Source organism: Aptenodytes patagonicus, chromosome Z (genome assembly GCF_965638725.1).
Source record: "Aptenodytes patagonicus chromosome Z, bAptPat1.pri.cur, whole genome shotgun sequence".
NCBI lineage: Eukaryota > Metazoa > Chordata > Aves > Sphenisciformes > Spheniscidae > Aptenodytes > Aptenodytes patagonicus.
The window spans coordinates 5115289-5142339 of NC_134982.1; the positions used below are offsets into that span (position 1 = coordinate 5115289).

Here is a 27051-nt window from a genome sequence, read left to right on the forward strand (position 1 = left end):
AGTAAAACATTTGCCTCCTGGAACTGTTCTGGTGTGACCAGAACTTATAGCTGTAGATCACATGTTCTGCTGGTGTTAATGGCCTCAATTTCATTGATATCAGTAGAGATACGTACACACTGCTAGAACTGAATTTGGTCCTGTATTTTTGTTATTTTAACAATGTAATTTTTAAATAGGTGTTTATATAGTTCCAGTGCAGTTTTCTCCCTTTTTACTTACACATCCTTATGATTCTTGGCTGAGATACAGTTTTATGCAAGAAGACCAGCCGAAGACATCACTTACAGCCTCGGAATGAATAATAACATCCTAACCGGCATAGCAAGTGCTTTAGCAGTCTTCAAAAATAATAAAATTATAAAAATTTCTGACATCAGCAGAACACAATTTAAAAATCTATCATGTAACACCTTGCTCCATTACTCAAAAGCCTGTGGACCCAATAAACAACCCCTGCCAGCTCCCTGCATAGACTACTCTACACTCTTTTGCAAAGCTTGACCATGGCCCGTGTTCATAGAGATTAAAAAGGTAGAGTCACACTTCCAACCACGCTTACCGCCTTAGTGTGTGCCCCAAAGCTCAGCTTTCCTTTTAGCAGCTGAATTCAGAATTTGGCTTTCCTCCATAGCACTATAAAGTGTAGAGAACGAGAACACTGCCAGGACCCAGAGTAGAAGAGCCCCAACCTGAAAACTCTGGTCAGGTAAGTCCACATTTTTTTATAAAAATATGTTTATTTTACTTTCTATGCTGAATGGAGGTTTGCACAGCTGAACTCTTTGAGGCCTCTCCTGGACAACCTGGTAGACTTGAATGAAATGCCTTCTGAAGTGCATATATGCTGGTGCAGCATCAGCCTGGAACAATGAATGCTTCCTTGCATGTCCACCAAGCTACGGTGGGTCTAATTCACTGTTACTGCATTGCTGTACACGCATTTATGCCTGTGAGCATGAACAGGAATCTTATCTGTAGTTCCTAAGGACATAGTGTAGGTGGTTCCCATGGTTTCTTGTGGAGTAGCTCCACAAGAGCATCATCCTTATGCTTGATGAAAGCAAATAGTCATTCTTGAGTTGGTTTTGCTGAATTTGCCAGCGATATTCAACTTTTTCCATCTTACTTTTTTTTTCAGTGAAGATGTGGATTGCTATCTTGCAAAGTTAAGCTTCTGACTACAAGTTTTGTTTCCTTGGTTAGCTTTTCTTTTGCCACCTCCTTAGGCGTAGTTCCTGTATGCCCTAGAGATCACATGTTGAAAACTACTCCGTTGGCTAAGTTTACAGCGGTGTGTCTCATGAGTATGTATCTCATAAGCTACTTTCTACAAATACATGAAAGCCTTACTACAGGTTTATTTAAGCTGCAGCTCTGTTCTGGAAAGTAACTCATTAACAATTTTCTGTGGTCCAGGGTTATCGCCTCTCATTGACAAGGAACTGAGCAATGAGCTTGACATCATGGCCAAACCTCACCTGTGCCTTTCCCAGGTATTTCGGTGCTGTGTAGATGCTACCTCTCAGCCACTGGCTGTAGAAACAAGCCGTGTGTTGTCAACAGGGAGTCTTGTGATAACGCAAGGTACTTTCTGTGTCATGTAGATGTAATGTTTGTGTAGGCTGTCCCCTTGATCACTCCTGCTGAACATATAGCTGGATACTTTGCTAGCTGAATGAAATGGCTTAGTAATACAATATAATTTTATAGCTTAAGTGTCAAAACTACAATTAGGAAAAAGGGAGGTGAAAATTAAGCTCCAAAATCCCTATTTATTTCCCCAACAAAAGCTGGTCAGGTTTGTAAACCTGGTGAGCATATGGCAAGCCCTGTCCACGCAGGAATTACTGGGTGCAAGACACGTTTGAAAATCATGTTCAAGTAGGACACTATATCTACAATATCCTGTTTTGAAGCCTCAAGTTGTTTGTGCATTGGAAGAGTGTTCTTGTACCAACAGGGAAGCAGGTTTCATTCTATTATTACGGTCTCACATTTGGTAAAGGAAAAATTAGCCTCTTGTTAGCATATAATATATTGAAGATAATGAAAAGCTTTAGGAAAGTAAGAGGATGATGGGAGATGCTTTGTCTGAGTGATGATAATGCCTCTGGATGGGTCTGTGTGTGTATGTTTGTGTAAGAAGTGCACAAATATCTAGTGACTTGATAGGAAGGACTTCACTTCCTTTGCAGTTACGATGTGGACTGTGACACTTGTAGCCCCGTGCTCTGTTCTCCTTCAGGGGAGCAGGCCATGTTCCAATGAGCAAGTGCCAATGGGATGGTATTGCGTTGTCTAGTAAGAGCAGGAGAGAAGATAATCAAGATTTTTCCACAAATGCCTCTGTCTTTGCATGGAATATTTCTATGAGGTATTTCAGGCTGATGCAATCTTACACCACTGAGCTGGCAGGACAGGAGGCATATAGTTCTAAGGCTGATGAGCCTGTTCAAGCCCTTTGTCGACTTCGTTATGAGAGCAAGATGGTCACACGGGATGAGGGGAGGATGTTGCAGCAGGGGAACTGAGGTAGAAAGAAGCTCATTGCAGACTGCTGAATAATATCTAATCCTCCTACATTCTTCTTCTTCAGAATCACCTCCTCTCCTTTGCCTATTGTGTTGTAAAATACCACATTAACCCCCCTGCCTGTATTTTATGGACAGACATTTCTCCCTATTTGGTCTACAGATTTTTATTAACTTTATAGTGGGATATTTATATCATTTTCTTAAGCTACTTTAGGTACCACACTGAGGGAACCTAAGGGAATTTGTATTGCCTAACTTGGAAATCCAAAAGGTAGATGTCTCCATCTGAGCTGTTAATCTTTGGTTCATTTTGGTCCATAGTTAATGGTGAAAGAGAGGTTCTGAATCATCAGATTTAAGATTAGAGGTATTGTCCTTTGGAGTGCTTCCAGTGAGTATGGTGACCAGCCAGAGTGACTTTTACATTTGAGACCTGTAAAGTTGAGCACCTACATACATCCCAAGCTAAGTTTTGTAGACAGGAAAAAGCAATGGATTCCCCTGGAAGCTTCTTCAGGACACCAAGGATTGGTGCCTAGGAGTAGGCAGCGTGAGCACCTCCTGTCTGATGGTGCTGATGCTGAAGTGGCTCCTCCAGCTGTGAAATCACTGCCTAGTGCAGCATCTCTGTCAACTTCAGCAAGCACTGATCATGGCTGGATGCCTGATTTGGAGACCAGTGCAATGAACAGGAGGCTTTCATTTGGCTTTCTGTTGGATTTTAGGATGAGCCCTGTTACATAAATAATAGTCTGTCTGCATGTGACATTATCAGCCTGATAATGCAGCTGCATATATATATATATATATATATATATATATATATATATATATATATAAAAACTGCAGCCTTCTCACAGTAGGTGGAAGTCACTGGCCAGAGCAGCCTTGTAGGCAGCGCTTGCCACTTTCTAGGCAAAAGAAAGTGCCTTTCTTACCATGGTATTTGTCTTGGTAGGTGGGAAAGCACTTGTAGATGGGCATGGGAAAAGGAATAACGATCTTTTGTTATAAAGTTTTGTTATAACCACGCCTGTATGTGCTCTGTGGTAAAAATTCATCAACAACATTAATTTATTGTGCCTTCATGAACAATCCCTCATTCACAACCCTCCCACACCCAGACATTCACACATGACCAAGGTTCATAGCTGAAGATACTCACTGACGCACAATTTATCAATGGCTCTTTTCAGCAGTGAGCCTTTCTGATGATGGATTTTTTTACTCTGCTCTCCAGCTGACCCAGTGCCTCTGCTATCCCAGCGTCTAGCCCAGAATATCTTGGTTTTCTAGTCTCCCTTCTGTTTAAACATATCTATTTCTTAAAGTTAAGGCTTATTGAAATTTCAGGAGGAATGAGTTTATGCCAAAAAATACAGTTTTGTCAAACCTAATTTTTGGCAAGAGAATGTCAGCTATATGTACATGCACACACACAACTTTGCCGGTGAGAAATTCAAAAGGAAAAAATTGTTTTGAGTGATCATTTCAAAACAAGATGAAATATTGTGTTACAGTACAATGTAAACTGTCATTTTTTCTTTTCAGCAAAAATCCCCCACATTTTAAAAGAAAACATAATTTTGTTTAGAAACATCAACCTGAGATAATTTTCTTTTTGGATCTTCTTGGAAACTGCACAAGCAAATGAATTTTTTTTAAAGCCTACATCCAGGATTTTTCTTTTTTAAATTCTTCTGGTTTTGAGGAAAAAAAAGTTTTTTGACTTGCTCTACTTCCAGTTTTCAGACGTGGTCTCAGGATCTGCCATACTGTACTTGTATAGAGCCGCTCTCCTCTATAGAGGATTTCCCCATACCTTCTAGTCAACTAATGTAACTAATGGCTATAAGGGGAGTATTTTATTTTACACTCACCTAAAAAGGGCAAGTTAAATGATTTTGTTCCAGTTATGCAGAAGAATGACACAGAAAAAAACAGCCCCAGGAACTCTTCATTCACACACAAATCTTTGTGGCCCTTCGATGGCCACAAGAGATGGAGATTTATTACTTGCTCAAGCACTCTTCATTTTTGCAAAGTGCAGGGGGGTCCATCTGAGTGGAAGGACTATTTTCAAGGCCTGGTCTTTACAACGCTGATCCTCAAAGTGTGCTGCACCATATTGTAATTCCTCTGCTGCCTTTCCGCCTCCCCCGCCTGCGTTTCTGATCATATTCCCGGTGCTGCTGACTGGAGCACTATTGTAGAAGCCTTGCCAATCTGCAGGGCCTCGCCAGGCTTGCTGCCTCCCTCCTTTTCAACTTGCACGCTGCTTTAGAAAACAACTGTTACCCTTTGTAATCAGCCTGAAAGCCCTGCGAGGCTGTTGGCTTTAAAGGGGAGTTTAGACAATAGTTGTGTGGTCTTTCATGATAAACCAAACCTCCAGTCGTCGGTAGAAAAACAGCAAGGCTCTTGTGTTCTCTTGACCTTTCTCCCAAAATAATCAATATCTGTAGGCTCTTGAGCCTATTAAACTCTATACCAGTAGAGAGGCTGTTTCATATACTCAGCCCTTTTTTCCCGGCTAGAAAACCAAGAACTGGAGAGACCTGGAGATCCCCTCAGTAAATTCCTGCAAGATGCTGTATTGCGACAGTCTTCCACAGCAAGGTATGTGAGGCTAATGCCCAAAATAATAGCTCTCTAGCCATGATGAGAATCGTAAAGAAAGCACTTACCACTCTTAAGCCAAAATCAATAGTAAATTTTTTTCCCTTAGCTCAAAAGGACAAAACTATTTGTTTCGCCATCACACCAGCAGGCCATTCCTCGAGATGAGCTGCTTCCATCAAAGGCAGCAGCACCTGCAGAATCAGAATTAACTTCACTTCACTAGCCTCTAATCATAGAAGGATTAGGTAACTTTGTCTGTTCAAAGTGGATAAACAGTTTCAATTGCCTACCATGGTAAGTGGGGTCTGTTTTAAATTTAGAAACCTTTCATAGCCTCGGGTAGTGTCTTTCATGCGACCTTGGCAGCAGCAAAGTCCGGCTGGAGACCTTGCCCAAGTTTTGATTCTTCCTCATGGGATGTTTTTGCTGAGAAACTGGACATTTCTACCAAGTGCTATGTCTCTACTAATGTAAAAAACTGTCTATAAAGTCAGCTGGACTGTACGTTTGCCTGTCACTCCCTCTGAATCATGGCCTTCTCACGCACACAGATGCCTTCCTGTGTTATTGCCAGGGTTTTCTCTAGGACATTATTTCAGCTGTGACTGTTGCAAGTCTGATGGTCACAGCTGAGTCAAAAATCACTGTCTGAGGGTCCAGCACAAATCTGCAGAATAGTTTTTGTAGATGGGATGGAGGTGGAAAGAAAAGAGTGGTGGAGATAGGGGCCGTGTTAGAAATGAGGTTAGGAAGCAGCATGGAAGACATGGCTGGAAGTTGGTTTTGATGAACTGAAGCCTTAATGGGCTACCTTGTCCTAGCAAAGGCAGTACACTTTTTTCACAAGCACAAAGAACACTACAGACCCTATTGCTTTCACCTGAAATGGGTGCTGTTCAACCCTCCCACTGCCGTCTTTTACAAGGGTGTCTGTACATTTGTTCATTCTGAATCCGTAATCCTCTTTCTTTCTTTCTTTCTGCCTGCATTCTGCCCTCACCTAACCGTGCTTTGTTTTCTTGTCTGTTCCCCAAATCCCTGTTCCCCTTTCAACAAGAACCTCCCTCTGCACAGCTCATGCCAACATAATATTTTTCACATCTCCTGAAATCCCTTTTACCATACCTCTTCAAGAAATGTTTGATTATCCTGAATATATTGCTGATATTACAGGTCCCAATATTTTGGGTGTTGTGCAAATGCGTCTAAGAAATGGCCTTTGCTGAGGACTTTACCATGCAGACAAATAAGATAAATAAAGGATAAAAGGAAGCAATGTTATTGCATTCCTGGTTGAGATAAGGAGCTAAGATACTTCCTGATTCAGGAAACAGCTTATATCTCAGGAAGTGGGTGAATACTTGTTTAAGTTCTGTTAGAGTCTGTGGACCCTGAGCATGTATGGAAAACTTATTTAACTGCTTCCTTGGCCAACAGCTAAGTGAATTATCTCAGGTAACACAAGGGGTACGTGGCTGAGTTGGGAACTCAGTCCACATTTCCAGTGACCTTGTCAAGTTTCTCCAAGACCACTTGCGGTTTATCTTTTCTCTTCCCCTTGCTTGTATTTTAACAAACTCAGTAAACTATTACGTCTAAGAGTAAAGACACCTTTGAACATTTCTGTACTATTCTTGCTATTTTAATTTTTTAAAAATACAGTATTTTGAGATTAAAAAGAAAGGAAAAAGTGAAGCCAATAATAACATCTGCAGTCATGAAAACTGCACAGATTTCCATAGTCAAAAAATTTATGACTCAGACAATGGGTTTCAGTTTAAAAATATAAATTATAATCCCACCAGGGATCAATTTTATAGTGCAAAACTATTCTTTGACACTGCCGTGGGTTTTTATTAGGAGTTTATAAAAGAAAATCTTAAATAAATACAGCTGGTGCAAGCTACAAGTAGGACTGGATTGTAGATGACAAAATTACTCATACAGATAGACAGTCTCAAAGGTCCCTTCTAGACAGAGTTTGTAATCATGATAATAGGGGTATTGCACACAGGAGTATCAAAAAGAAACTGTGACTAGGGCCAAGGAAAGAGCTGTGGGACATAGTCTAAATTTTCAAGGGTCAGTAAAACATGCAGACGACACCAAGCTGAGTGGTGCGGTTGACACGCCTGAGGGACAGAATGCCATCCAGAGGGACCTGGACAAGCTCGAGAAGTGGGCCCATGTGAACCACAAGGCCAAGTGCAAGGCCCTGCACCTGGGTCGGGGCAACCCCTGGTATCAATACAGGCTGGGGGATGAAGGGATTGAGAGCAGCCCTGCCGAGAAGGACTTGGGGATACTGCTGGATGAGAAGCTGGACATGAGCCGGCCACGTGCGCTCGCAGCCCAGAAGGCCAATCGTATCCTGGGCTGCATCCAAAGCAGCGTGGCCAGCAGGTCGAGGGAGGGGATTCTGCCCCTCTACTCTGCTCTGGTGAGACCCCACCTGGAGTACTGCATCCAGCTCTGGAGCCCTCAGCATAAGAAAGACACAGACCTGTTGGAGCGGGTCCAGAGGAGGGTCACGAAAATGATCAGGGGGATGGAACACCTCTGCTATGAAGAAAGGCTGAGAGAGTTGGGATTGTTCAGCCTAGAGAAGAGAAGGCTTCGGGGAGACCTTATTGCAGCTTATCAGTACTTCAAGGGGGCTTATAAAAAAGATGGCTGCAAACCTTTTAGTAGGGCCTGTTGCAATAGGACAAGGGGGAATGGCTTTAAACTAAAGGGGGGGGTAGATTTAGACTAGATATAAGGAAGAAATTTTTTTATGCTGAGGGTGGTGAAACACTGGAACAGGCTGCCCCAGGCTGTAGATGCCCCATCCTTGGAAACATTCCAGGTCAGGTTGGACAGGGCTCTGAGCAACCTGATCTAGTTGAAGATGTCCCTGCCCATGGCAGGGGGGTTGGACTAGATGACCTTTAGAGGTGTCTTCCAACCCAAACTATTCTATGACTATGATTCTATGAACATTACACAGCAGGATTTACTACAAGCTGATGCTAATGGATGTATAGTGTTATGTATCGTGTGTTGCAAATAGGTTCAAACATGTACTTGAGGGCTATGCAGCATATTTTTAACCTTTTTTTGTTGTCAATGATTATTGAGGTTATGATGCTTGCTTTCTGCAGAAAAAAATGGTCTTTTCCTTCCAAACCATATGCAGAACTCCAGAAACATTGAGACTAGAATGTGCTTTCATGATGTTTTTTCTGTTCCCTTATGCTTTTATTTTCCTCTATCATCTACTATTTCACACTGCAGCTTGTTCAGAGACTGCCCCGATATAGGTTTCACCATGAAGGGAGCAAAAAGGAATAGGGAAGATATAAGAGAACCAGATATCCTGGCCTTTCCAAGAGAATGGGAACAGGACAAGACAAACATCTCTGGTATCGCTTGCTTTTTTTTGGCTGCAGTATTTTTGGGTTTGCCATTTTCCTGAACAGTCCATATTTTCTACAAAAGCAGTACAACAAGAGACTGCATCTCCTTGGATATCCCTGTCTGAGTTAGCCCTGTGCCTCAAATTTTTGGCTGCTCTGAGACTAATTTGTGTCAAAACCAGTTCTTTTGCAGTCACCTGTTCAGCCCTACAAGCTAAATTATTATTCCCTCTTGCAAGTGGAACATTCATGAGTGTCTTTTTGTCTTTATTTCATTGTTGTTTTAATAGGAGCCCTTTTTTTATAATGAGCAAATGTACCAACTATTCTAGAAAATAATAGAAAATATTACAAACAGTAAAATAAAATGCTGGATTCATTACTTAGGTTCTCACACCTTATTCTCAAACTCATGCTTACTGGTGAACAGAAACAATAGCTTGGAAAAGCTGTGTGTCAAGATAAAAATGTCCATTTAAAGTTTGAATTCTAAACACTAAATTGTTAAAGTGAGTTTCTCAAGAACCACATAGACTTCCACATGCAGAAATTACTTAGGTAACAAATGACAGAACAGCAAGAGTCAGAATACGAACTGTTTATCATCTCCCCTAAAAACATAAAAAATGCAAAATTCACGTAATTATTTTTGAAGGTGTACATTCTCAGTGTTACTCTTCTCATGTCAAAATTTTGCCTTTCTCTAGTGCCTGTAATGGAAAGATCGGAAAGCATTTTCCTGACAGTAATCCCAGACCACCTGTCTGCAGAGATAAAATCATGCCTGAGACACAGCTCACGTATCTCTATCCTGAGCTAGGTAAGGCTTTTTTCCCATCCTGCCCTATAGATCAGCTGACTTTGGGGGTGACGTGGGTACTCCAGCACTGAAGACTACCTGTCGTGTGAAATCCTTCCCAGACTTCAGTGATTTGAAGAATAAGCTTTCATTATTTTTTTTTCCCAAGCCCCTTTGCCAGAGGGATGCAAGTCAGGAAAAGAGCCCCGGAGCCAGTTCTCCATTACCTTGCGTGACCCCATACCACATGCCTGCTGCCTCATCCAATATACCGTCAACATCAGCACATTTGAAATAGGAGGTCCCTGTAACACGCTTCTCTGAGATATAGGTGCAAGTGGAGTCCATGCGCTACAGAAATAATCACTCATTAAGCATCCACATCAACCCACAGTGCGGTGAGCCCTCCCACCTCAGTGAAACAATGGGAAGTCCTTCCCAAAGGTTCAACGTTCATACTCTGCAGATAAATTATTTATTACCATGCTCCTATCCCCCACCCTGTGCCGTCGTGTTGTATTTCATACCATGCTCGCCACAAACCGTATGAGGGTTTCAGAGTGTGTGTGTGTGTGTCAAGGCTTAGAGAGGAGCGCTGAATTTTCTAATACTAAAGGGCCCATTTCATGTTATTTATGACCTCACTAGTGTCGAAACGGAGACCTATAAATCGTAAACATAGGCGCACTAATTCTAACAACAGCAAGTTTTAGTCACATGTAATTAAAACATCCCAAAGTCTTTCAGCTGTAATGTATTTCCAAATGACACCACTGGGACGGGGGGAAATGGGAAATGGAGGAATCAGCAGTATTTCAAAGCCGTGGCCATTGTTAGCTTTTGGGGCTCTGTACAGCACTGGCAGTGCTGCCAAGTCTGCAGGTTCCTTGATGCTATTTTCTATTACATATTTTAATGGCGGTGTCATTGATTTTCAGAAACAGCAGGGACATTCGCTTTGCTAGGATGCCATAATGAACTTCAGGAGATGAATCTGATGTCCACACTGAAAAATAATACAAGCAAATTCTGTGATGGCATCTCCGCTGTGGATTAGATATACTAGAAAGGAGAAAATATTCCTTTTCCCTCACTTTTATCCCCAAAAGTGAGCTAAAACTGGGGCCTGAGTCTTCTATGAGGTTTGAGAAAGTTTGGGGTCTTTTGCTTTTATTGTGATTTCTTGTAGGAACTTAGGATTAGCTGTTTTCTTATAGTCAGGGGAACAGGGGAAGGCGATGCAGTGAGAAGACAGCACATTTTCAAATGTATGTAATGGATTTATTGTACCTAGCACAAGATTAACCTGTGAAATTCAAGCTATCGCTGCCAATAAGTTGGAAAGACCTACAGCAGTGTACAACAGGGCTCACCACCAATGTGTAGCTCATGGCCATCAGAAATCAGAAAAATAAACTGAAGCCAAGAGTGACAGCAATGTGTCATTGTGTGCAATGCATTATTTGCTCCACCCAGCAGACGGCAGAAGTTTGAGGCTTACATGTGCGGTGGGAACATTTGCAGCTGGATTGAAGCAGGTGCTCTCAATTTGGACACAAACCCCATGGATTCAAAGCAATTGTGCAGCCCAAGCCAGCTTGGGTGAGGATCTGGGACATTTTCTCTCTTAGAGAGGATGTTAAGCTTCCACATTGCAGGGCACAAGCCAGTCCACAACTACCTGGGATTGGAAAACCTCCCCTGTGGGCAGACAACTGCATCGCAGCCCGTTGCAGTTCCTTTGAAGCGCCTGTTAACAACTGTTTTCAGAAACTGAGGGCTGGCTCGATGGATCATTGGGTTGATCCAGTGTGACAACTCCTACGCTCTTTTCCAGCCTGGATCCTCAGGCGAGTGATGGTGCTGGCTGTAGATCACATGAGTGAGCCCCGAGCCAAGCCACGCTGCTCCCGGCAAAACCTTGGAGCAAGCCCTGGACCGGGAGCAACGCTGACTTGTTCGCAGCTGGGAACTCGTGCTAGGAGCAGCAGTGGGTGTGGGCAAACAGGACCATGGATCCAGCCCTGTGCAGTCCCTACCCTTGCCAATCTACCTGTCAGGTGGTTTTCTGGGGGTTGAGTTGCTCAGTTTACATCAAACTTTCTGCTATTGCCTGATTTTAGTGAGCGTAGCAGAGGGAATAAGTTAAGGAAACAAAATATTAGTAATGACAGAGAGGATGAAGGGAAGCTATTATTTTTGTGGCCAAAGTCCCAGGCATGCAGATTTCCATGCTGACTTGTTTCCTACTCTCTTTCTTTTTCATTATGGTGTCCTTTTCCTCAACCATTCCCAGTCTTTCTTATCAGCGGGTAATGAGCAGTGGCTGACACATACTGTAGGAAATTATCTCTTTAGGAGGTTAAAGTAAATGTGGAGCTAATCACTGTGTAGTTAGACTCAATTCGTTTTCTGAATTCAGCTTTGATGGCAGAAAGGCAAAGCATTTCTGTGGCAGGTGCTATCTTGCTCTCTAAAGACTATCCTAAAGCACAGTCCCACTGGATCAGACTGATGGTCCATCCAGGGCTTTGGAGGCCAGACAGGATCTTCTGCAACAGAAGAAGCTGCTGGGAACAATGGGTTCAAGTTACTCCATTGAGGGGAGCTGAGGTCTCTGCTGTGGGGCAGGGAGTGTGCGAACAGGACAGTGTGATGGGTCAGGTTAGAGGGACACAATGCAGAGTAAGGACCCCAGTGGCACCAATAAGGGAAGAAAAGAGAGAGTGCAGAGAGCACCTTGGACATTCTTGTGTTTTTCAGACAAATTTGGGCATTTTGGTCAAAATTCAGATATTTGAGGGGAAAGGAAGCCTTATTATCATTATTTACTGTAATGAGAAGAGGCATCATTTATGTTGGGCTAAGGAGCCTGGCCAGAGTTAGCAGAGGTGGAAAGGGGCATTTATACTGTAGTGCTTTTATAACCTTCTGATTAATGATGCTGTGTGGGCTCCTCGGCCTCTAAATCCTCTTAAAAGGTTTCGCAGGGATTGTTTTTTGTGTGTGAGGTGACACCGAGATGTCTTTGGGTGAAATTGCACAGGACAAGAGCAGAGACGAAGGAGAAGAAGATGTTCTAAGTTCCTGAACTCAGCGGCTGTGGCTTGGATGGGGGCAAATGTTCAGTGAAGCCCTACAGGGATAAAGCATTTTCCTAAATTCCTACAGAACTTAAATTTTCCTGAAGTGTGCTGGGTATTGCAGGGCCATCCCCTTTGGCTGGGCAGAATGCTTACATCAGTGTGTTTCACCTATATTACTCTTCCATTGGATGCAATGTCCTCAGCTCCAGTTTCAACCTACACTTAGGGAACGATGCCTTTTTCTGCATATGAGGTCTCTGAGATTATCTATCACAAATTTATCTGGAAATTTTGGGGTCATCCTGTCCTAGATCATTAATGTCAGGAGATAAATCACAGCTCCTTTTAGACTTCAGTTTCCTTTGCTTCTCCATGTATTCAAGTGCCTGTTTACAGAAATGCTGCCAAGGTCTTCTTAGTAGTCTGCATTTTGTGCTTTGGTGTTGATACTGGTGAAGCATCACAGTTACATTTCTCACTTCGAAACCCATCGAAATACAGTGCCAGCTTACAAAAACTGTTAAGAGCAATTTGAGATCCAAAGAGTAGGATTTCTGTGGCCTCAGTTTAGTCATGTAAAATGTAGATGTTTTAATGTTTGCTAAGTGTCTTGACTCCTTTACAGGTAACAGAGAAGCATCTTCTGGTTAATTGTATTATTTGTCTTGGACAACTGTCCCACATGCTCTGCGTGGTGCTCCGGACAGTCTTTCCCTACAGCTACTACAAAAAGAGCTCAAGTAGTTTAGATTAATCCCCAGTTTTTACACGGTTAAAATTTGGGTGGCATTAAAAATTTGTGGATGCAGGAAGTATTTCTATTCTGTCTGCAAGGTACAATGGACAATCAGATCAGATAGAGGAAAACACAATTATTGTTACTTTTATATGCTGGAATATTTTTGGCATCAGCTGAACTTTTAAGATTCTTTAAATATAATTTTCAATGCTGAGTTATTGACTTTTCTCAGCGAGGGAAATGAGAAACTTACTTGTTTCTTGACTACCAACTTCGCCAGAAGGTAAAAATTTTGTTTCATAAGAAATATAAAGTTTCAGAAATTTTTGGCAATCCTACATCAGAATGAATTGGACAGATTTCCAAACTTGTCATAACAATAATGGGTGTAAAAAAGAGCTCAGAGTAGCTAACAGATCCTTAGCCCTGAAGTTTGGGAAACTTGCTTTCCAGTCCATGTGCTAGTTCAGGTAGACTTTTTCCCAATTAGAAATATTGGTGCTGAAGCTTTCATTCAGCAGATCCATCTTACACACACGCACAAGCACCAAAAAACCAAAACCAACCAACCAACCAAATAAATGCAAGACACCCCATCCCCCAACCCCAAATGCTGCAGTGAAAAAATCATCACTAACTCCATTTTGTGACTTCAGTTGGTTTTCAGGATAACTTTTGAAGATTTGGAACCTGATCTTTCCTGTTCTGCAAAAGTGAATTGAGACCCTGATTCCCAGAGCTGTTTGCCCACAAATTTTGCCAAATTTTGCCATGAAACGAGAGGTGTAGTAGGAGGGAGGAGGCACAGAGGCAGAATTCAGTTTTGAGCCTGAACCTATCTTTATCATTTATGAAATATTTAAAATCTGTAGTCTTGGATCTAGCTGCCTATCATTTAGATACAGAATTAATGTCGGTGTTAAGCAAACCTTTATTTACATACCTACAGTCAATTGGTGATTATAAGATTTTGCTTGTTTTTCTTTGTTGAAAAAATGTGTGCCCCACTCCAGGATGCTCCTGGAGATGTGCTGATGGGGACACCTCGGTGCTCCCTTTCTCAGTGTCCTTGCTGTAAGGCCTGGAACTCAGGGTGGCAGATGTCTGCTGCTGAGTGCTCGGCTTTTTATTTTTTTTTCCCCTCCTTGTGCTTCATCACTCGATATTTTTAGTTGCTAAATGTTGCAGAGACAGCTTTTTCAATTAGAAAAGTGACAAACTCTGCAAAATGATTTCCAGCACTTGGAGAACATCAGCATCAATCTCCAGTACTTGCTCACTGACTTTGCAGGATGGGCTTGTTTTTCCTAAACTGAATGCTTTGACCTATTTGTCTCCAAAAGAAATAAACAAAACAAAACACTAGCCAAGAACATTCCCATCTAATGACGTTTAGGAAAAGGCATGTGTCCAAATCCATTCCTGTGTCCTAAGCAGAGCAGCATCAGTGGACTTGAATCTCAGTTGGGGTGTGGTGATAGGACACTTAACAGACTTTGCTATTGGTACAGAGTTTTTATTGAAGGCTACCAATGCATTTATAATCTAGTGTGTGCTTAGGGAGTCAAACGTGTCTAGGTATGATGCATGCTTATTTAATGTCTAGGGATCAGACAGACCACCAGTTCTGGCCCTTTAACATTAAACAAAATGGCCAGTATTGGCTTAATTTAAGGAATCAGAACTAGCAATGCCTAAAGGATAGAGCTGATAAATGAAATCTGAGATGTAAATAAATGGCCTCATTTCCAGGTACTGCTTTAAATGCTAATGAAAAGTGCTCTGAGAATTTAGGTGATTTAGGTTTCTGCTTAATATGGACTTATCTTCTATTTTGGTTTTCTCTTTAGAATGTGCATGAACTTACAGAGTCTCAGGCAAATCAAAGCAGTAGCAAATCAGAATTATAATACTTGGGTTATTATTTATTATTTGCACTGTAGTGGGTTTAAGAATAACCAGCCATTTGCCTAGGAAAATGTTAAGAGATGCCTGTACTGGAGGAGTCAGCTGGTAGTTTAATAGTCAATCTGTTTCGCTGTTTAAAGAGTCACCTGATCAGAAGCTGAAATTAGACAAACTTAGGTTAGGGAGAAAAAATGGTCAAGTTTGTAACCATGAAGGCAGGAACACCTTATGTGCAGCTACAGTGGCTTCTCCATCCCTAAAAATACTTAGATTTAGACGGAGATGTTATAACTCAAATGGAAGTTGCCGTGCTGTTATTACAGAGGAAGTCAAATTAATGATCATAATGCTCCTCTCTAAGCCCTGGCTCTATATCTATGACTTTTTACTGATAATGAGCGTGATATTGTCTAGTTGCAACATTGGAAAGAGCTGTGGGAATGTACTCCCAGAGGAGGCATGGGCTGAGAACCAAGAACCACAGAGGTATCATTTCTTAGGAGGCTGACACAACACAGTCAAAAACGTAAGCTAATTATTCCAAAAGTATGTATGAGTTTTGGGCACCTTTTAGCAAGCTGGAGATAAGAGAATCTTTTTGGAGTCCCAATCAAGACCAAGGTGTTTTGCTGCCTTTGCCTAAAGTCCACCAAATCCACCATGTTTCCCTTTGTTATGGGGTTTGCCTGCAGCAATGTGTTGGCTTTAAGACACACATTTTGAGAGACTACGAGGAGGTGGACTCAGAGACCATGGGCACTGCCCTGCTGGTCTGTTTGTTGACTCTTGCTGAGTTGTCTCTGAAAGGTAGCAATTTCCGTGCTGCAGAAAGTCCTGGATTTCAGACTCGGGCATCATAGCTAGATGCTCCAAGAGAAATGGTTGGGATTCAGTGCCAGGCAAGGAGGAAAACAAAACAACACACTTAGCTCAACTCAGCTCAACTCAACTCAGCTCAACTCAACTCAAAAATTTCACTCAACACCCCCATGAAACAAAAATGCTGAACTCCATACTTCCCCGCATGGGAGGCTCTGATATAGGTAACAGATGCTGATGTGGTGGTTGTAGCTGGAAGCCAGTACATTTTGAAATCTAACTACACAAAATTGTTTTAAGAAAGCGAACAGGTGACCTGGGGGACAGCTCACACTCCTGATGACTTATCAGGGTCTGGGAAGCAATTCAAAACTAACTTCCTCAAGCCAATTCCCGGTACTGCCAGAGTTTCAAAATAATTCCTGATGCTACAAGAAATCGGTGATAAGAGGAAGAAAGGGCTGTCAGCAGGGAACATGCAAACGCAGATAAGCTCCCCTTTTGATGGACTTTCTTGAAAAGGAAAACTTTGTTGTTGTTGTTATTTAGCAATAAACCCATGTTGGGGGCTATTTCTTACGCGAGATGTTCTGGGTCAGCAAACTTTGGGAGTTTTAACTTCTGCTCTCAAAAATGAATGTTTTGGTCCATTGTCTCTCCAGCATGCCCTCATCGATGTTCCTGTGATGGGATCATCTGAGCTAGATGCAGGAGCCCAAGAAAACTGCCCCTCCCTCCGCAATCTAAAGTGGGATCGGAGTGCCCTTAGGACAGAGAATAGAACAGAATTAGTTTTAATGAGTATTAAGAGGACTCATTATTGAGATGAAGGCACCTTGACAGATCCTGTGAGGGTCTCCGTTTCTTTCCCAGACAAAGAAAAACAGGCTGAGCTACCAAAGTCTTGGCTTTAACTAAACAGTCAGGAGAGGGATCAGACCGCAGTGGTCTTCTTGCACAGCAGTGTTGCTCAGGCACTGATGTCCTTCTTGCCTTCTGTGGAGTGTTTCTGTTTTGAAATACTGCTGGAACAGATGCATGTAACTATTGGGCAAAAGTTAGCTGGTCAGACAATTCCTATATATTATCCTATATACATCTGATGAATGTACATCTGCTGACTCCTGCCTTGGGTGGGGGCCTTTCGCTGGAGCTCTGCTGTGTCACTGTCACAGGTCCTGTTCAGCCAACACAGACCTGGATCTGTGATGAGGGGGAGCCAGCCAGAAAATTAAGAGCCTCAAATCAATAGATGAGCAATGAGATAATCAAGAAAAAACTTTCCTGTCTACACCTCGGGGTAGCACCTAACACAGCTTTGAAAGATTCTGGGATTTTATTTGAATAAATGGGTTCTTGTTTCTCAGAAGCAAAGCTACCAAACTCCCTCTCACTCCAGCTGAAATGATGGCAATACCTGGACTAGGTTAAGGGAAACTGTTTATAGCAATAGATTGATGATTATGATGATGATTATAATAAACCTCAGTTCTGAAATTATTTTTTTCAGTGAGGGGACTCCAGACTTTCATTGCCTCACTCCCCAGAGAAGGCTGTCTGCTCCTCAGGGCTCTGCAATTCACGTGTGACTTTGCCTGTTGGGAAGATCTCCCCTCTCATAAGCTGACATAACCTCCCAGGAGCCCTGCTACAGATCAGGGGGAAAAAAAAAAATTGGTTCTTTAGGGGTCATATATTGGGCTAAAGTTTGAATAACTCCACAAAATATACCAAGTACCACTAATACAAGGAGACTTCTATTGCACCTTTCATCAGAGGAGCTTGATTTTCAGCAGAAAGGACGTGAATCTCCTCTGAAAATGCAGGCACCATTTGTGTGTTTCAGGTTGAGCAGACAAGAAAGGAAACCATCAACCATCATTAAAAGGCTTGGACTCTGAGGGCATGGCTTCTGCAACTGTAAGGAAACAGAAAGAGCTATCCCTTTTTTCCTCTGAATACTCCCCTTAATTAAAGGATCAGATTTGTTACATTCTGGAAACACCAGTGTTATGGTCTCCCCAAGAGAAATCATCTCAAAAGGTTAAGAAAGTATCAACACAAGGAAATCCTTAATGAACTCAAATAAAGTTTATTCTACAAAATAATTGCTAGTTTTAGTCCTTATGTCCTTGTAAATGTAAATTAAAACTCTCTGAGGTACAAGGATCCCTAAGTTAAACCTGACCGAACCCAAGTTTTTCTTTGACAACATGGTACAACATTTGACAACATTACCAAGAGAAGAACTCGACCTATAAAACTAGGAATAAAGATGGAAACGTGGTCTGTTTGGCATTTGGAACAAAGCACTTCTCAGCAGGTAGAGGGAGACCCTTCCTCGGCTCTGAAGTTGAAAAAGTGGTTAGGAGAGGATACATTTCTCTGAGTACTGTCTGTCTGAAAATTAGCCACCTATACTGGGATTCAGCTTGCATAGTAGAACACCTGAATTGAATTCACCCGTGTACGTCTCGGCTTCTAATGCAGTCAGTGGCCACCCAGGTAATGCACTGAAGGGATGACAGAGGCCAGTTCTGCTCGTCCAAGAGTAAACACCTACGCTTTGTCAGCTAAATCCCTCTCTAGGCTTCATTGACAGCACTCATAAAGCCTCTGTTGACAGGGAGTGTAGGCATCCAACTCACAGGCGGGCACCTACCTATGCACCCCTAAATGTCAGCATCTTTGCCTTGCACCCAAGGGACTAGTCCAACTTTCCTAGGTGGAGAAAGAAATGTTATTCCCTTAGAGGATGGTTCAAAGCTGCCTGCAAGACGTCCAGAGCTTCATATCTCCCTCTCATGTGTTTTTAAAAGAAGGCCAGATGCCTAATGTAGACTAGACATCTAATTTCTAGAAGTGTAAAGATAGGTGAGTATGCCAAAATAAATCACTGCAGCTCTGACCTGCACAGTCTGTCTCCATTTATATATGATTCAACTGCAGCTGGAAAACTGTATTTGATTAATAGCTCTGTATTGCCAGCAAGTTGTTGAGGAGCAGAATTGCTTCATTTTAGTTGCTCTCCTCTGATCAGAAGGCTGGAGGCATGGGTTTATAGGGAGAATTAAAAGAAATATATCTATATGCATACAGTGGAGGAGGCAATTAAGGGGAGTTACAAAAAGCCAAACTTCAAGAGATTGTTAACACAGAAGGAGAACAGCAATTATTTGGCGTGGTACCCAGGGTAAAGCTAGCAGCAAGAGGATTCAATTAAGACAGAGAAAATGTGAAATTTGGGCAGACCTTACAGGAAAATTTTCTGAGAGACCTATGGGGTATGGAATAATTCGAAATCCCTGAAAAGAAAGATTTTAAGCGAGGCAAAACAGAACATCAGCAAATATTCTGGCGATAACTCTCACAAGAGCAAGAAAATTGCCTGGATGGCCTAACTGGTTTCTTCTCTATCTAAATTCTGTAATTTTGAATTCTGCTTCCTGATGCATGATGGCTTCTACGGTGTAAGTCCCTTTAATAACGACTAGGATATTGCGGTTCATTTATCTTTGGTGGGTCAGTTATTACTTTTCCGCAGTAAATGGCCACACACTATGACAAACACACAAAACCCAATTCTACCCACAAACACAGCTACCTTGGCTGTCACTGCGCCGTTGCAATAACAGCCCATCTAGACTCAGCATTACCTCCAGACCAGCCCTAGCCCTAGCCCTAGCTGAGGCTCAGGGTATAATGGTACCCTGAGCCTGGTATAATGATATAAATGAATTTATACAGATGGGACACTGCACAAGATACTCTTTGCTTGTTTAAATTTTTTCTAGCACCTGATCATAAGGGAGCAAAAGCTGTTGACATGTTGCCCGCTTGCTGAGTTTGGCCCCTAAAAAGCCATTTATGCGTCTATTGTGCTAGTAGGCACCTGGGATGCTTGAAAGTGTCTGTGTCAGCAGAAAGTCTCTGATGGGAAATTGGTAAAGATATTGTAAGGGAATGAGAAAATCAAGCCAGAGAGATTCAGGTGAAATACAGTTCTTAACAATGAGATTTTCTGTGCAGCAGTTACAGCATAAATGGAGGACTTTCTAGTATCCCTGAATTAACATTATATGGAAGTAAGGAGAGGGAGTTCTGGGGGAGACCCAAACTGTTTATGAATCTGGGTCCATTTCAGCAAATTCTTTTATCCAAAAAAGGCACCATTTTTGAAAGCTTTTCACACTGAAATGTTTTTCCACATGAAATGCTTCAGTTCAGGAAATGCCAAAACAATTTGTGTCAGTATTTTTTTAAGAAATATTTTGACTTTTGTTTCAAAATGTTTTTTTTTTTAATTTAAAAATTGACTACAGTGAAAAGGAAAAAAAAGGTTAAATAAAAAAATCCCTAAATACTCTCAGGACATAAGAAGATGTTTATTTTTAGAGTGAACAAATTCCTTCAGGTTGACCCCAAATGAAGTTGGTTATTACGCCTTTTTTGCCTAGCTGGAAATCCTGAACATATTTTCTGGTAGACCTGCCCAGGATTTTCTTTTGGGTTTCTTTTAGGCCACTGAACAGAAAAAAAAAAAAAGAAAAAAAAAATCCGTCTGTGTTGTGGAATGTATTGCAGGGAGCAGTCGTGCCCTGGTTGGAGATGACACTGCGTCTCTCTCTTATCTCTATGACTAACTTTCAGACATCCAAATTGCCTCCTAACATACGGAAGATGTAAGGACAGGATTTTTTGTACAAGCCAGACTGCAGCAGATGGGTGACAAATACAGCACTCTGATTTAGCAAATAATCTACGTCACATTCATGGAGACTGCATGGTTTTTCCATGAAGTTTCTATGCTGGCTTACTTCTCTAAGGGCTCTGGTTATATTTTAAATAATTTGTAACTTGATTATGCTAATTTTTATTCAGTCAGGGAGAATTTCATGTATTAGATGCCCATTTCCTGTCCCTCGACCAGCCCTGTGACATTTCATGCATTTGCAGAGCAGCACTAGTGTCTTAAAGCCAGAGAAAAGCTGCATCTCAGCAGGTTCCTGGTAGAGGGCACGATCTCTGGGTGAGCAACCACCAAGGCAGCCTGGAGAACAGCCCAGGCTGGTTCACAGAGGATTCTGTCACCCACTCAGAACGGGGGATCTGAGTGCTGGACCTTCTACATGTGGACGGTTAGCTGTTGGCCCCAAGGATGGGTCCTGATGAGCTCCAGCTCTCAAAATGATGCCATAATTCAACTTCTTACCCAACAGTCACCCAGACCATGAAGGGTTGTGCCTGTCCCGTGGCTGTGGTGTTCACAGAAACATTTGTGTGTCAGTCACACAATAGTAACACACTGATGTGCTACTATCACCCAGGATGTGACCCTGTGCGTGGAGTTTCACGTGTGCATAGGCATGAGAGGCACTGAGAGGCCTGTAAGCCATATCTGTCTGAAGAGCCATATGGTCCTGGCCCCTGAAATTCAGTTACAAATGTCTGTAAGATTTGTATAAGCCAAGGGCAAAGACACCCTTTCGAGCTCAAGTTACATACGATCATTCCAAATCTCAATTTCATGGCACAATTTGTTCTCTCTTTACTGAGGCTGTTCTCACACCGGAGCGGCCAGACAAAATACTTTTCAAGATGGGTGGAAAAAAGGGAAAAAAAAACCAGGAAAAGTAAAAGAACATGACACTCAAATTTATCCATCAGCGTTGGAAAGTGGACACCATGCAAGGACCCTATGTGGAAGGGATGCTTTCTCCATGTCTCAAATGAGGACGTGTGGAACACAAGAGGAAGAGCAAGGCTGATCCCATCCCCGCTCGCTCTTGCCCTGCTCTGTCTCTAGGCCAGCCGGTGCTGGCAGTGCTGCAGAGCCAACCCATTTTGCAAAATGAGCCTTTTCAACTGTGGTGCCCTGTGTGCTTTGCAGGTCTACTGCCTCCCACACCAGTAAACACTCTCGTTCTTAAGGCTTATCAGTGCAATCACACACATTCCTCTGCAGAGCAAGGACAGCTAGCCTCAGCTCTGCCTTTGAGGAGTCAAACTAGGCTCTTACTAAACATAGTGAGGTTTTTTATTTTATTTTTTTTTGTTTAATTATCTATGATATGCTGTGCTGAAGGAGCAGGCAGAGTGGACTGCAGCTCTGCTCTGTACACCAGGTGGCCTCAGTGGTATGTGCTTCAGTCCTGACGATCTCAAGGTGCAACTGTCACTCCTGCTGATACCATTTTTGTTTGCCGTGATCTGAGCATGCTTACAGTACAGTGAAATAGAGCCAAGAATCATGCAACAGGAGAAAAAAATAGAAGATAAAACACACGCATGGATGGGATTGATATCACAAGGCATCTGTTAAACACACATAATCAATTGCCCATTTATATGAAACAGCTCTGCAGACGATGAATACTGCTGCATTGTAGCTACCTGGAGGAACACAGAGTAGTTATCCTCTTGTCTTAGAGTAAAGTCCTTAAGAAATAAAAACCGCAGCTGCAGTCAAGCATTTTGCATGTTGCCACATAACAATTTATTCATTAAAGAGGAGATGCAGGAACTGACAGACGACTGATAAACTGGCTGCATGGGAAACTGCATCGTGTCTCAGTGAAACGTTGACTGCATGGAGGGAAGCTACCGGTGGAATTTCTCATCTCACTGAACTGATTTAATATGTACACAAAGCAGAAGTACAAAGCAGCACACACTGATGAAATCTGCTGGTGACATGAGGTTAGAGGACACTATCAATGCAATGGGAAATTGTGAGTCATAGAAATTTGGCAGTGGTTCAGTGGTGCAAAATGTAGGTTGCCCACCTATGGTGGCAGTCATCTGACTAAATGTGAATTTCTATGGAAGAGTTACTCATCATAAGCTCTCTTTACTGTTAGCAGTGAAAAAAGCACTTTAAACATACTATCCATGTCTGCCTAATATAGCTATCTAAGATACAGATAAAGGGCTATACACTAAGCCTAGCTATCACTCATTCTTGATGGTAAGGACTCCATAAAGACTGTGGGTCAGCTGCAGATGCATTGAACAGTTCTCATCTAGATATTGCAAAATGAAGGGAGGAAAATAATGGAATTTCTGCAAGCTGGTGGCATCCATGGGGAGGGATGAAGGAAGGACGGCTCAGGCATAGAGACCTCTGATCTGTCACTATACGGGAAAAAAACAAAAAATGAGAAGGTAAACTATGATCCTGGGATTGTTCAGTCAATGTATTTCCTGTATTGAAAGTCTTGATGTGAGAGATGAACGGTGCCTGGATTTCCAACAGGAACAAATGCTAAGAGTGGCTGTGATGATGATCAGGCAGTGACCATCACTTCAGACAAGACTGAGGGAGTTTGGCCAGCTGACACAGGGAGGGCTTGTTGGCTCGAAACCCAACTCCAAATGGACTGGTGGAGGTAACAAAAACAAAGTGTGTTGGGAAAGCCTGAGTGGGGTGCATCAGCCTGGACAACCTTGATGGAGAGAGCTGTCTCTCACCAGGCATTCACTGCTGGGCCACAGGGAAGGGAGGGGAGGGGAGGGGAAGGGAGGGGAGGGGAGGGGAGGGGAGGGAAGGGGAGGGAAGGGAAGGGGAGGGAAGAGGAGGGAAGGGAAGGGGAGGGAAGAGGAGGGAAGGGAAGGGGAGGGGAGGGAAGGGAAGGGAAGGGGAGGGAAGGGAAGGGGAGGGAAGGGGAGGGAAGGGGAGGGGAGGGGAGGGGAGGGGAGGGGAGGGGAGGGAAGGGGAGGGAAGGGAAGGGAAGGGAAGGGAAGGGAAGGGAAGGGAAGGGAAGGGAAGGGAAGGGAAGGGAAGGGAAGGGAAGGGAAGGGAAGGGGAGGGAAGGGGAGGGAAGGGGAGGGAAGGGGAGGGAAGGGGAGGGAAGGGAAGGGAAGGGAAGGGAAGGGAAGGGAAGGGAAGGGAAGGGAAGGGAAGGGAAGGGAAGGGAAGGGAAGGGAAGGGAAGGGAAGGGAAGGGAAGGGAAGGGAAGGGAAGGGAAAAGCAGGCTGTGGGGCTTTCCAGTTGCAGTCCAAGGTCTCTTTAAGAAGATTAGCCCTCAGGCTGTGAACCACCCTTCACATTGTCCCTTGCTTTTCTCAGCATTATTCAAGCTGGTGCCATGTTTTCACTCTTTTCTCTCGAGCTGTCTTCCCAGAAACCATGCTAGCTGCATCTCTCCTTAGTACTGCTTCTTCCTCTGCCAGGCTTATGGTGACTTGTTCAAGTGATGCCCCAGACACCAAGCTTTTCCCGCTCCCTGTAGTCTTTGCCAAGGATTGCTAAAAAAGCTTCCAATCCAGTGCTCTGACTGCATGGGGATTAACTGGGCCCAGCCTGGGCCAGGGGTCAGTGCCACATCCTATAGCTTGGCTTTTCCCCTCCTTTTTTTGCCCTCCTTATTTATTCTTCCACAAATGGGAGAGGAACTTGAACACTGAACAATCAGAGGAACGAACAGGACTGCAGCTGCCTGCCAGGATGGAGAGATACATGACTGGAGAGACAGAAAAATCACAGAAAGATCTGAGAGAGGGAGGGAATGAGGAATTTAAAAGATAAACACCCAGAATTAAACCACCAGTCAACAGCGATTAACTGTAGGTGGGAAGCGAGGCAGGTCTATGCAATACTTGGCGTATTCTATTACGGAAGGGGAAAACTCTACTTTTCGGAACTGGTTAGTGGCCAAATAAGTTAGTTAAAACAGGTGAAACAATTTGAAACTCTGCGTGCCTAGCTTTTGTAAAGGAAAAATACACCTCTCCACTCCACTAGAGCCCTTTGCACATTGCCCACAGGGTGACATGATAGAGAGCAGATAGAGAGACTGCCTCACGGCATCCCTCACTCAGCCCTCAGCTGTGACCGGGAACCATATAAGCCACCAAAGAGCAAGTGGTCGGTTTCTAACTGGGCAAGGTTCAAGAAGGGTTTGGCATAAGATGGATTAATTTAATGTGTCATATAAGAAAGCAGTGGACTGTGGGAAAGGAAAGAGGCACGGTTTGAAGATGACAAAGTTGCTTAGGGAAGGTGGTGAGGCACCCTGGTGAGTTTAAGTGCAGCCATGCAGTTGAAGAGTTAGACCAGAGACCATGGCAAAGGCCTGATAAGGACACGGTGAGTCAGGCACTGGGCAATAGGGAGGAAGCAGAATGAAAAACATTTTTCATTATTGCAAACAAAGATATTTTTTCCTCCTACAATGCTTAATTGATCTCTGGAACTCACTGCTATAAAGTATTACTGGGCATGCAATTTAGCAGGAGGAAGATATAGTTGGGAATACTCTGAGTTATCTCGCAGAGGATAGATGTGTAATGGAAATACAATGTAATGCAAACTCTTGTACTTTAGGGTATACAATCATTAACTGCCGACAAGCTTATATGGCAAAATCAGTCCATAGTTGCTCAAAGGGGATTCTTGTGTCTTCCTCTGAGGAACTCTTGGAGGAAGGATACTGGATTAAAAGCATTGCTAATTGGATCCAGCTCCAGTCTTCCTATATCTTAGCAAATCTTTTCCATTTCTGACTCATATGGTATGGAAAAAAATCATATCTCCTGCAGTTTATATGCATTTCAATAAGGACAGAAGTTTAATTTTTATGAATGGCATTCTTGGGAAAAGGAAAAAGATCCAAACAAAAGCAGAAAGCTGTAGCGGACTGGCTGTTTTGCCGGCTAGCTTACCTGCAGGCAGCTAATGGAAGTGCAGTGGTTGACAGTCAATGAACACCTCCCACAAAAACACTGCCTTAATTACAGGCCCCCCTGAGACTTCCTCCACTGAGGCCTGTTTGGCTATGTAGCATATGTCCAGATTTACAGAAGACAGAATTGCTTTTCCCTCCCATTTTTTTTTAATTTGAAAATCTATAATTAAAGACTATAAATCCCAGCATACAAGGTAATATTAAGGGAACTGAGTTAGAGACCGAGACATCTCAAGCTTCGTGGGGCATCCAGCTTTCCTGGGGATATTAGGTGCCCATTAGGTCCTGCTAAGTGGCTCTTTGGTACCTGGGCTTTTAGGTGCCTCAGATGGTACACATTCACAGCAAAGGTGAAGAGAACCGCGTTTGATTTACCTTTGGGCTTCCTATAGTTTAAGGAGAGAAAGTAGACTCTTGAGACCTCAGCTGGTAACTTTGACGAGAGCTCCTGAATTCTGTGGCTGTGTCAATAAATAGTGATAGTAAAATGTCTGAACAGGAGAAGAATAATTATTCTTTCGGATGGTAGGAACATATGATGGAATTCCCCATCCTCTGATAAACATATCTACAATCAAGTGATCAAATTGAAATATTTTTGGTTCATAAGCAGCTAATCTGCAAAGAAATCTCTCCCTTGTTCCTTCCATTGCCTTCACAACATTATTTTCATTTCTATCTAGATTTGTTTGCTTGTTAGTCTGTGGCCTCCCCCTAAGGATCTAACTGCAGATGGATGAATTATTTTATTTTATTAAATATTATTCTTGGCTTTTTGGAGATGTTTTTTGTTTTGCTTTAATGATTATTCCTCCTGGTGTTATTTCAGTTTTCAATTACAACTTGTGTGTGTATGTGTCTGGTACACTACCATTTTGTAAATGGATGTATGCACTTATTGTTAATTGATTCCCCAAATAAACCCAAATGCTTGCACTGAAATCATGTATTATATTTCTTGCATGCCACTGAGCTGGATGCCTTCCAGTTTGGCATCTATTGCTGCTCCGGAGGTGGGCATCTTTCTCTCCCTCCCATTACCCCTGGAGTGAACAGAGATGCTCATGTCAATTTTCTCTGCCGACCTCATAGCACTGGCTGACGTCTCTGAATAAAGGTGGCCAAAGTTGCACTTCTAAGAGTGTATTTAGCCATCTAGATAAATGATTTTTTTTTTTTTTTTTAAAGCACTGAACTCTCAGCAGACCCACAGGCTTCAGTGAGGGTTTTCTTCCCTAAAGTCAGGCCATTATGAAGGATATTTTTCAAAAGCAGCCCTTGTTGGCCTATATCTGCTCCCACCAAAACCAATGTCTGCTTGAGAGTTATTTTCTCGGAAAGGAGAATTAAGTCACAATTGGTCCTTTAGCCAGTTTTTGCAGTCCCATATTTTTCCAGGCTTTAGCTAAAACGCACAGTTGAAGTCCCTGATGGTGGGACTGTGTACTTCAGCAGGT

At 42.7% G+C, this 27051-nt stretch overlaps 1 protein-coding gene across 3 annotated transcripts in view; it reads right to left on the reverse strand.

Moving 5' to 3' along the window:
- LOC143172411 (urea transporter 2-like) overlaps positions 1–27051 on the reverse strand; it is a 310208-nt gene that overhangs the window by 65596 nt on the left and 217561 nt on the right. The window contains exon 1 of one of the 3 annotated variants that reach the window (XM_076361848.1): positions 5225–5309. The exons of the other annotated variants lie outside the window; for them this stretch is intronic. The gene's annotated coding sequence lies outside the window, so the exon portion shown is untranslated. Of the gene's footprint in view, positions 1–5224; positions 5310–27051 lie in introns of those variants that run through there. 3 annotated transcript variants of the gene reach the window in all.